The following is a 10746-nucleotide window of genomic DNA, read 5'->3' as shown; positions in this document are numbered from 1 at the left end:
CTCCTCCAGTCCTCAGGCACCTCATGAGATCGTTCTGGATTAGCTTATTTGATTTAAAGTACCTTGAAATTTTTGTTGTTGTCATTTTGTTTAATTGAAGTAAGAAAAGTCTCCAGTTCCCTGAGTTTACGTTCTATGACATTCACAAAGCACCTATGTCTCTTCCCAAGTCTTCTTTCCTTTTTTAATAGATGAGTCTTAAATGGAGGTTTAAACAGATATTTTTTAACTAATGGGCTTGAAGAATATGATTAGTATTATGGCCTAATAATAAGGGTGTGTTGAAGGTTTTTGGTCATCTGAGGACCAACAAGTGGAAGCTGTGAAGGGAACCAGGATGCACAGAAATGCCTGCTTCTGTTGGAAATAAATTTGTCATCACCAAAGAAGGGAGTGTGTGTTGGAAGCTGCTGGTACTTTTAGACCACTGTACCCTTTGTTATGTTGTGCTTTTGACTTGAAGCTTCTGTAAAGTATTTGTGCCGTCATGTTTTATTAGATGTGAGAATCTGCAATCCTCTATGTTCAGTTTTCTGGACTATGTATAGATAGTCCTTTAGTCAGCCTCTCATATTTTGAGAATAAAGCTCCCTGCAGCTGGAGCATAGCATTGGCCATGCTTTTTTGTCCAACAAAGGCTGGAGGAACACGAAGTTCAAATGAATACATAGTTTTGCTAAACTTCTGGCAACTTTGCACGGATGGACTTACAAATGCTTGCCGGCGGAACAAAATGTGTGCTTCTTGTAATGTACAGTACTTCTGCAAGCAACTAGCAGTGCACCCACAGAGTATGTGCAGAGTGTTCCTGGCGAAATGGGGACAAAACCCTGGCAGTGTGAAGTGAGACAAGGATTGCTAACGATGTTTAAGCTGTATCTGCTAACGTGCAATCCCAAATTACCTGATCTGCAGTTTATTTGTCATGGTCAAGTAGACAAGGAAGCATGACCCCAGGGACATCAGCTTAGTAAAGTGGTGACAGAAGAGTGATGGGGGTATCTCAGAACCTCTCCATCTTTCTCTGCTGCATGCAGCAGGTAGCACAGCTCTGACTGCAGCCAGTCACATCTGCTGTGAACTTCTTGGACATAGAGCTTCAAAATGCTGTCAGGAAAGAAAATCTAGAAGGCTGCAAAAAGTATCCCCTGCTGCGAAAGGGTGTGTCAGCCTCTTTGCAGCCTCCTGTTCTCCCAAGGACAAATTGGCTTAACTGTTTCCATTCACCTGAAGTTATATCAATACTTTAAAGAGGGAGATTTCAAGTGCTTTTAATGCAACTTTATAAGACCTATTTTTCAGTTTTGCAAAGTCTCGTTTTTATGTATCTTAGAAAGAGAAAAAAGGCTGTGTCTGAGATTATTTCACTGTGTTGGGAGGTCATAGAATTGTCATAGAATCAACCAGGTTGGAAGAGACTTCCAAGATCATCCACTCCAACCTAGCACCCAGCCCTACCCAGTCAAATAGACCATGGCACTAAGTGCCTCATTCAGGCTTTGCTTGAACACCTCCAGGGGTGGTGCCTCCACCACCTCCCTGGGCAGCCCATTCCAATGCCAATCACTCTCTCTGGGAAGAACTTCCTCCTAACATCCAGCCTATACTTGCCCTGGCCCATCTTGAGACTGTGTCCCCTTGTTCTATTGCTTGTTGCCTGGGAGAAGAGGCCACCCCCCACCTGGCTACAACCTCCCTTCAGATAGTTGTAGACAGCACTGAGGTCATCCCTGAGCCTTCTCTTCTCTAGGGTAAACAACTCCAGCTCCCTCATCCTCTCCTCATAGGGTTTATGTCCCAGGCCTTTCACCAGCTTTGTCACCCTTCTCTGGACACCTTCCATCACCTCAACATCTCTCTTGAATTGAGGGGTTCACTTTTATTGACACTGTGGGCACAAGAGTTCCAGTTCAGGAATACACTTTGCCAGTGAAATGATGATAACGAGTTATAGAAATACATCCAGCATCTTATAAAACAAGCAATTATTTCCATTTTTCTGTAATTTCCTAATGACAAAGCCAAGGGTCAGATGAAGTATTAAAAGGAGAAATGTAATCCTTATGTTCAGTGTAACAGCAGAAGGCTAATTGGTGGTCCTAAACTCCTTTAATTTAAAATATTAAGATCTGATTATTCCTTGCAACACTCAACAGTTAAATTTTATACATAAACACTATATCTCCTTTCACTGGCACCTAATCTACCAGTCAGATGTTTTATGATGATGTGAGCATGTATCTTACCAGCAAATGCTGTGTCCAACGATAGCATCATTTTTTTCATAAGTAGGAGGAAAAATATTTTAAAAATAGCTTTAGATAAACTCAACCAGCAGTAAAAGTTTGATTGTTAATGCAGAAGAAATATGCAATACAGAAAAATGGTTTTTCAAAATACCAAGCCTTAAGCTGCTACTGATTTATCTACAATATTGAATGGAAATGTATAAAATAATACAGAAAAAAAATAGAAATAAATTGTAACATTTTTGTCAGGCAAGATTTTGAGTTTATGTGAGATGAGAAGTAAGATATGCTATTGTGTTACATGGTGCTCACATTAAGAGGCTGAAACTAAGGAGAAATTTTAGTACATCATTCTGCTGTTGGCTGGAACAACATGGAATAGTCTCTAATTTTTTTCTTAAGATTAACCTGAAGTGATTGATTTCTGGACTTTGCTTTCAGGTCTGTCTTTAATGATGGAAAATAAGTGGTGTGCATAACCATTTCCTACGTACCTGTGAGCTGTGCGGCTTCGCTCTGGGGGAGTAGGTAGATGGCTGAGACCATTGTCATCTGTTGAATCGGCTCACTTCCACAATAAAATCCATCACTGCTGTCATAATGGAGGGAAAAAAAATAGTGTTTTGCTCTGAAAGCTGTGGAAATTGCTTGTTTCAAATAGAAGTCCTAGGGGATACCTTTATTCCTGCTAACAGATAATCTCTCGAAATGCTGGCAGTTTATGTGCTTGGGAATGCTGTATTTCAGTTTGTCAGATCCTTATCTCAGAAGAGAGTAAATTCAGAGAACTGACTCACACTAACAATTTGTTAGTCATTAATTTACTTATTAGCAAAACTAACTTCAGTAACAGCTTATATAAAGACACAGTCAGATCGATAAATGAAGAACAAATATAAGCTGGGGTTGTTTAGCCTGGAGAAGAGGAGGCTCAGGCGTGACCTCATTGCTGTCTACAGTACCTGAAGGGAGGCTGTAGCCAGGTGGGTTCGTCTCTTCTCCCAGACAACCGGTAACAGAATTAAAGGACACAGTCTCAAGTTGTGCCAGGGGAGGTCTAGTATGGATGTTAGGAGGAAGTTCTTCACAGAGAGAGTGATTGGCATTGGATTGGGCTGCACAGTGAGGTGGTGGAGTCATTGTCCCTGGAGGTGTTCAAGAAAAGACTGAATGGGGCACTTAGTGCCATGGTCTAGTTGACTGGCTAGGGCTGGGTGCTAGGTTGGAGTGGATGATCTTGGAGGTCTCTTCCAACCTGGTTGATTCTATGACAAGCAAAATCAGAAGTCAGGGAGACTTTGCAAAAATTATTCAACGTCACAATTGTATAATAAAAGAAAAACTTTTGCTTTTTCCTCTTAGGCATGTAGCATGTAGACCAAATGTGAAAGATGAAGTAAGCAGAAATCATATTTAAATTTACATTTACTTACTAGGTATAACCTGAAGGTTTTAGATTTCATGAGGTGCCACCTGTGTCAGATGGTTTCTTCCTCTTGGCTCAGCACTACATTAAAGTTGGTGTAGGAGCATTGATGTTGACTACAACATTTTTGTTGTTAATACTGTGTTACTGATGTACTCTATTAGTAATTTTTGTCACTCTTGGGGACGGGGATATTTGTCAGTGCTTTAAAGCAATACTTTTTATTTTGCTGTAACATAATATTAACATGTGGAGAGTTTCAGACATTACAATGTGTATGTTGATTCTTATTTTCTAATTTGCTGAGAAAATGGAATCAGCTGTTTTTTGCCATGTGTTTAACCAAAGGACAAATTAGCTACAAGGTGTTCACCTGCTGCCTAAAGAGGCTGTAAATATATCTTATCTAGAGCTTCCATAGCCTCCTCTGAAGGGTCAGACTGTGATTTGTCATGAATGTAATGTTTTTAGAATCAGTCAGGGTTGGAAGGGACCACAAGGATCATTTAGTTCCAACCCCCCTGCCACGGGCAGGGATGCCCTACCCTCATCCAGCCTGGCCTTAAAGACATCCAGGGATGGAGCCTCAACCACCTCCCTGGGCAACCCATTCCAGCCTCTCACCACTCATGTTGAAGAACTTCCTCCTCACATCCAGTCTGAATCTCCCCACCTCCAGCTTTGCTCCATTCCCCCTAGTCCTGTCACTCCCTGATATCTTGAAAAGTTCCTCCCCAGCTTTTTTGTAGGCCCCCTTCAGATATTTGTAGGTCCCATTTCTTTTACTGTGGACTTGTGATGGTGGCCTACAAATCACTGAAAAGAAGGGCATAGGTTCCTTTTGAAAAGAATGAGACAAATGTGGAACTGAAGTGTGAAGTGTGTTAGGAATTTCACAACAGGGCTGTAAGAACTCTGAAATTGCATATTGCTCTCTAAATATGATCCCCCTGGTAAAAACACATGCCAAAGTTGGGACATCTCTGCTATATTGGAATCCCAGTTGTTTACAGCTAGAGGATACATCTTGGTTTCTCTCAGCACAGAGTGAAATTAAATTTGAAATGAAATGTGATTCAGTATGTTTCCCGTTAACTCTGCATTTCATCTGCTTTCTCATTTCCTCCTCGTTTCTTTCCAGTCACTGCCACCAGATATCCTTGTAATGCATTATGTTTTCAACTATGGCTGATTAAATCTCAACTAGACAGCTGAGCAGTCCAAGTGCTTTGTATAGTCCATAGGCCAAATATTATTTGGTTATCTACCTGTCACTATTTATATATAGAAAGTAAGAAAATTCTTTTTGTTTTACTTCCAGAGTGGATCATGTGAAAGGTATATACTGATTTCAGTGCCTTTCTGTCTCTAAGGCATTGAAAAATACAAGTGACAATCTCTTATGTGTGCCTACCTTCAATGTCTTTTTAACCATGTCCAGCCTGCTTCAAGAACTCCTATCAGACTAAGAGAAAAAGAAACATTTTGGCATCAGGTGTTGTCAACATATTAACAGCTCTAAGGAAGTGGGTTTTAATCAATTTTTTGGGGGGTCTTCCATGAGACAGTTGTATGGGAAGTTACTAGTCTGCTTTGTTGCATCAATATCCTATGCATGTATGTTATTGTTACAAATAAAAAAATGGTGCCACTCAAGGAGAAATTTGTCATCTTGGTTAAATACACTGGTTTATCAGCACACAGCATCTGAGAAAACACACTTAAAGTACTTTGAAATATTGAGGAAAAACATCTGGAACTCCTCCTGGCTGCATCATACATTGTTTCAATCTAATTTTTCTGCTGTTGCAGTCTTGGGCAGATTAAGTTGTGAAGAGTCTCCTTGGCTGGAAAAAAAAAAGTAGCTTGCATACTATCAGCAATTATTTAGCTTGAAATTCTAGCCTATACAGTACTCCAGAAATCAGTAACATTAAGCAGTGGACAGACCTCTGCAAGGTGGTGGGGTACATCAGTTAATGAATCAATATGTGTTCAATTAGGCCACAGAAATTAACACCTATCTGCTTGCTCTGTTGCCTATCCTGTGTGGAATGAGGTGTTAGATTTTATTTGCAAGTGAAAGAAGCAAGAGTTGTGCATCTGGTTATTTATCAAGCTTAGTCTTCTTAAACCACAATACTAGTCACACAGCAAGAAGGAATGCCCTAAGGGGGCTGTAGGTCCTGCTGCTTGGGTATGTGCCAACATCAGCTGCAAAATCATGCTGTCTAAAAGAATACTTAAGTCCTGAATCTGTTTAAAAGTTAGCCTTGAGCTCAGAAATGCTTATAGTGAAGTAAAACATGGGAGATTACATGATTCCTTACCCAAAATGCTCCCAAAAATCAAAAGCAAAACTGTGTAAAGCAAACCAGCCATTGTTTCTGGCTCAAATGTTTAACTGGACCTTGGTCTAATAGATATAAACATGGTCCAATGCATAGTGGAAGATAACACATGTTAGATCATTCTTTACCAGGAGTGTCAACTAGGAGTAGAAGAGCTTCTTGTGATTTTTCAGAGAGCTGTGTGTGTGCCTAGACAGTATATTCTTTTTCATTTGTGTCTATGTGTATTTGCATGCATAGGGAAAGATATGTGCCATTGGGTACATACATATACACACACACATGCACTATGCACTTCAGGAACTCAGTGTCAATACAATAATAAATTGCCAGTGCATCTGTAAATGCTTTAGCATCTTCTCACATCACCCTTGAAATTAAAAGGCCATATACTTGCTGGAGTTTCCTGAGCCACTACCATTAATCCAGCTGTATTGTCACCACACAGTTAGGAGTTCCCTAAATCTTTTGAGCTCTTCATCTGAAATAGCATGCGAGGCTTTTGATTTGCTCATTGAATTCCTGGATGCCATTTTGCCCTTTCCCAGATTACCTGAGGTGCTTTTGAAAACAGCTAAGAAAAGAAAAATTGTCATGTAACCTTAAAGATGGGTGTGTGTGCACAACAGGAACACTCACTGCATTTTGTGTTTAAATGTGTCTAAGACGATGGAGTCACCATCCCTGGAGGTGTTCAATAACCCTGCAGATATAGCACTTCAGGACATGGTTTACTTGTCATGGTAGTTGGATTATCGTTGGACTCCATGATCTTAAAAGTCTTTTACAGCCTTAGTGATTCTATGAAAATTGAATATCAAAACCTAGATTTTGGGTAGCTGGAAAAGACTACAAAGGTATTCTAAACACAAATATTAGCAAGAGGATCATTCTGGAAGGAGCACGCTTCTGTGCTTTGTACGAAAATTTAGTTGCAGCTCAGTTTATGCTTTATTTATTATCTTGGTCTTAGAAATTCTGGGAGACCTTTTAGTCTGAGAAAGAACATTCACCGTCAGTCATAAATCAGTTTTAAAAATATGGAAAAGTGCATAGGTGCCTATTTATAGGTCTGTAGGATTTACATTTCCTTATTGTGTAAGGCTATTTTAATTTTAACACCATATCATCACAGAGATGTGAAGGAAAAATTGAGAGCAACTTTGATACTCAAGAAGGGAAGGAGTTATTTTGCAGTGAAACAACTGTGGTCAGAAACAGTTACGCACACTTCAAGATTTTGAAGTGAACATTTCTTAGTCATCCAAAACAGCTCTACAGAAATTATTAACTGTTACATGGATTTAATTCAGTTCTAGATGAAAATACCTTTTCAAAAAGTTACCCTTTTTTTTGAGACAAAGTTTAAAAAAGGAGAGGCTGAGGGAGCTGGGGTTGTTTAGCCTGGAGAAGAGGAGGCTCAGGCGTGACTCAGTGCTGTCTACAACTATCTGAAGGGAGGCTGTAGCCAGGTGGGGTTCGTCTCTGCTCCCAGACAACCAGCAACAGAACAAGGGGACACAGTCTCAAGTTGTGCCAGGGGAGGTCTAGAATGGATGTTAGGAGGAAGTTGTTGCCAGAGAGAGTGATTGGCATTGGAATGGGCTGCCCAGGGAGGTGGCGGAGTCGCCATCCCTGGAGGTGTTCAAGCAAAGCCTGGCTGAGGCACTTAGTGCCATGGTCTAGTTGACTGGCTAGGGCTGGGTGCTAGGTTGGAGTGGATGATCTTGGAAGTCTCTTCCAACCTGGTTGATTCCATGATTCTATGAAATTTCCCAAAATTATCTGAATGCCTGGGACATAAATAGAAAAGACATAAATAAATACAATACTTTACCTGCCTTCAGGAATCAGAAATACAATAGACTTTTGTCCTTGTTTTCTTAATTCTAAAGCTTCGATATGAACAGATTAATTACGTTTTAATGTTATTTTGCAGATCATATTTACTGGAGTGTGTTTGCAATTTTGCTGAGTACGGGCATTTAATCCACATAAGTTTTCTTGGTACCCTGCCAGTAGTAAAAAGAATTGTGGAGTCAGTAGTGAGCTATTTTATTTTGAAAGAGAGAATTAGACTAGTTAGGAATTAAAAATAGCTGTGCTTGCTGGCTAATGAGGAATACCTGTCATGTAGATTCACAGTATGCACTAGATAAAAATCTCTGAAGTAATTATCTGCAATTATTCCTTTACCTTAGGGAACTAGAAAGATAAAAGACTGAAATAATAAATTCTGTGTTACAGATCATTTTAGACCTTCCCCTGTTGATTTACACTACACACAGGAAGAACTAGTTTCAGCTTGAACATTCGCTAGTAGCTTTGGGCTACACACATTTGGGAATGGGAGTTAGTCCTGTCTAGTCTCACTGCCTGGATCTCCTGTGAGATCAGATCACCAAATGGGGTCATCACACACCTAGTTGTTCTGTTGGTTGGGCATCAGGCACAGGATGGTTAATTTGCACCATATGCTTGAGAGAACATTAACTTCTAACATGCAGCCTCCTTGAAGTCTGCATAGGGTTGACAGAGAATGCATGCCTCTCCTTGCTCCGTGATCTGAGCAGAGCTTTGACAGAGATGCTCTTCCTTTCTCAGTGCAAAAATGTCTGAGGCAACAGGATGCCCATGCTTGCAGCTGTTACATGATGCTGGAAATAGATGCCATGAAAGCTACCTTATTCTGAGTTTCATGGACTTATATTCTGAATGTACCCCAAATCCATTTTTTTCTCATTGCTGATGATGTGGTGGATTCTGGAGGGAGAAAGCCGTAAACCAATTCCTCCTCCTGCACTCTATCTCCTTATTCTGCACACAATACAGAGGACCAAATCACTGGCCATATCTTTATGAAAATAATAGAAACAGACAGAGTCTTGGGCCAGAACTGTGTCCTGAGTGTTTCTGCCTATTATGACAACAGCAAACTATAATGTCTTCCCCATTGACTGACCTCAGGTACCATTCTGTTTCTTAGAACCATTTCTGAAAGTGCAGAGCTGCACAAAATACACTCCAACAATTAGAGGATGGGAACTGACTTATGATATTTTATCCCTGACATATATCACACAAATGTGTGCTCCCACAATCAGTTTGGTTAGTCAAATATTCAGTGTCTTGACTTCAGCCAACAGCAGACGATGGAAGGGAGATAAGCGTACCAAACCAAACGGACAGCTCTGCAACTTATAATAATGGAATCTACTGATCTTTGGGCAAGTTGAGTTGCATTTTTTGATTAGTAACAGAGCTATCATATCTGTCAAACTGACATCAGAATTATTAGAAATGCAAATGGAATTCTGCTTTAAAAAGCTGCTAGATTAAGTGGACACAGATAATAGTACAGGAGAGTATTTTCTGTGAAATAACAACAGTTTGCCAAATGTTTCCATGCAAAACCAGATGGAAGCTGTAGCATTGTTTTATTTTTTTGGCAGGATACAGAGTTTAAGTTGCAAGAGGCACAGCCATGATCATAAAGACATGTGAGATGCTTTTTTAAATGAATTAGTTTGCCAATAGCGTATGGTTACGGCAAGCATGGCCATCAGCTTCTCAGGACTTGTTATAGATGGGCTCTGAGCACAGTTTACAGTAGCTAATAAGTGAACAGATTCATCCAAGGTAAACTTGTATACACCTACTAAAACCTCTGTGATTTCCTTCATATAATGACAGCCACTTACATTAGAAATCACAGAATCACAGAACTTCAGAGGTTGGAAGGGACTTCCAGAGATCATCGAGTCCAACCTCCCTGCCAAGACAGGATCACCTAGGGTAGTCCGCATGATGGGATTAGTTAGAGGGATTAGTTAAGAGTCACCTGGCAGTGTGAGGCTTGTGCTATGATAACACTATAACACCAGAAACTTTGTTAGCCTGACTGCTATTTGCCCAAATAAGAGAATTTTATGTTTTCTCAGGTGCCAGAGAATAATGTCCCTTAATAGCACGGAAGGTTGCACCTGTATGTGGGAAGTAAAAAAATACAGAGGAGCCTGAATTAGCACTGAAGTTCTTATGCTTTGATTCCACTAACCTGAGCTCCCTATGCAGTTATCTCCTCAGATGGACCAGCTTCTTGCCTTCTTCAGTATTTTCTCCTGTGAGACCTTTTCTCTCTGCCTTTCCTAGAATTCTTATAATTGCCACAGGGGATAACACTTTTCCTCTTAGCAGTTCTGGTGCTACTGCTAGGTCTAATGTGGTAGCTGATTCTGGTTTTTGTGCTTCAACAACATTGTCTTGCTCAGCTACATCTTTTGTATTTCTGTCTTGAGTTTCCCAGGCTGTTAGGACATAAATATCAGGAGGATATTGCTTAATATTTCATCAAGGCTGGATTAGATGCAGGCACTGGTCTATATGTTTGTGTACATCATCTGTGCCTCAGCTTTACTGATTTTTGTGGCTCAGCATTTCACTAACACTTTAGTGTAATACTAAAGGCCTGTTCTGCCACATCTCCCACTCTGTGGACTGGCCTAGTACCACTTCGTATGACGTGGTGCTATGATGTAACACACGTGTGACATCTCATCTGTCCCCATGATGTAGCTAATCGAGCCATTTCAGCAAGACATTTTAGCAGTAGAAGTTGCATCACTTCACAACGTTACTGTGTCAGCATGGATTTAACAGGCCTCACAGCACGCTTCAATCCCTTGGGCGTGTTCCAATGGAATAAAGCATTGGATTTACA

Source organism: Pogoniulus pusillus, chromosome 12 (assembly GCF_015220805.1).
Source record: "Pogoniulus pusillus isolate bPogPus1 chromosome 12, bPogPus1.pri, whole genome shotgun sequence".
Taxonomy (NCBI): Eukaryota; Metazoa; Chordata; class Aves; order Piciformes; family Lybiidae; genus Pogoniulus; species Pogoniulus pusillus.
This window is presented reverse-complemented; position numbering follows the sequence as displayed.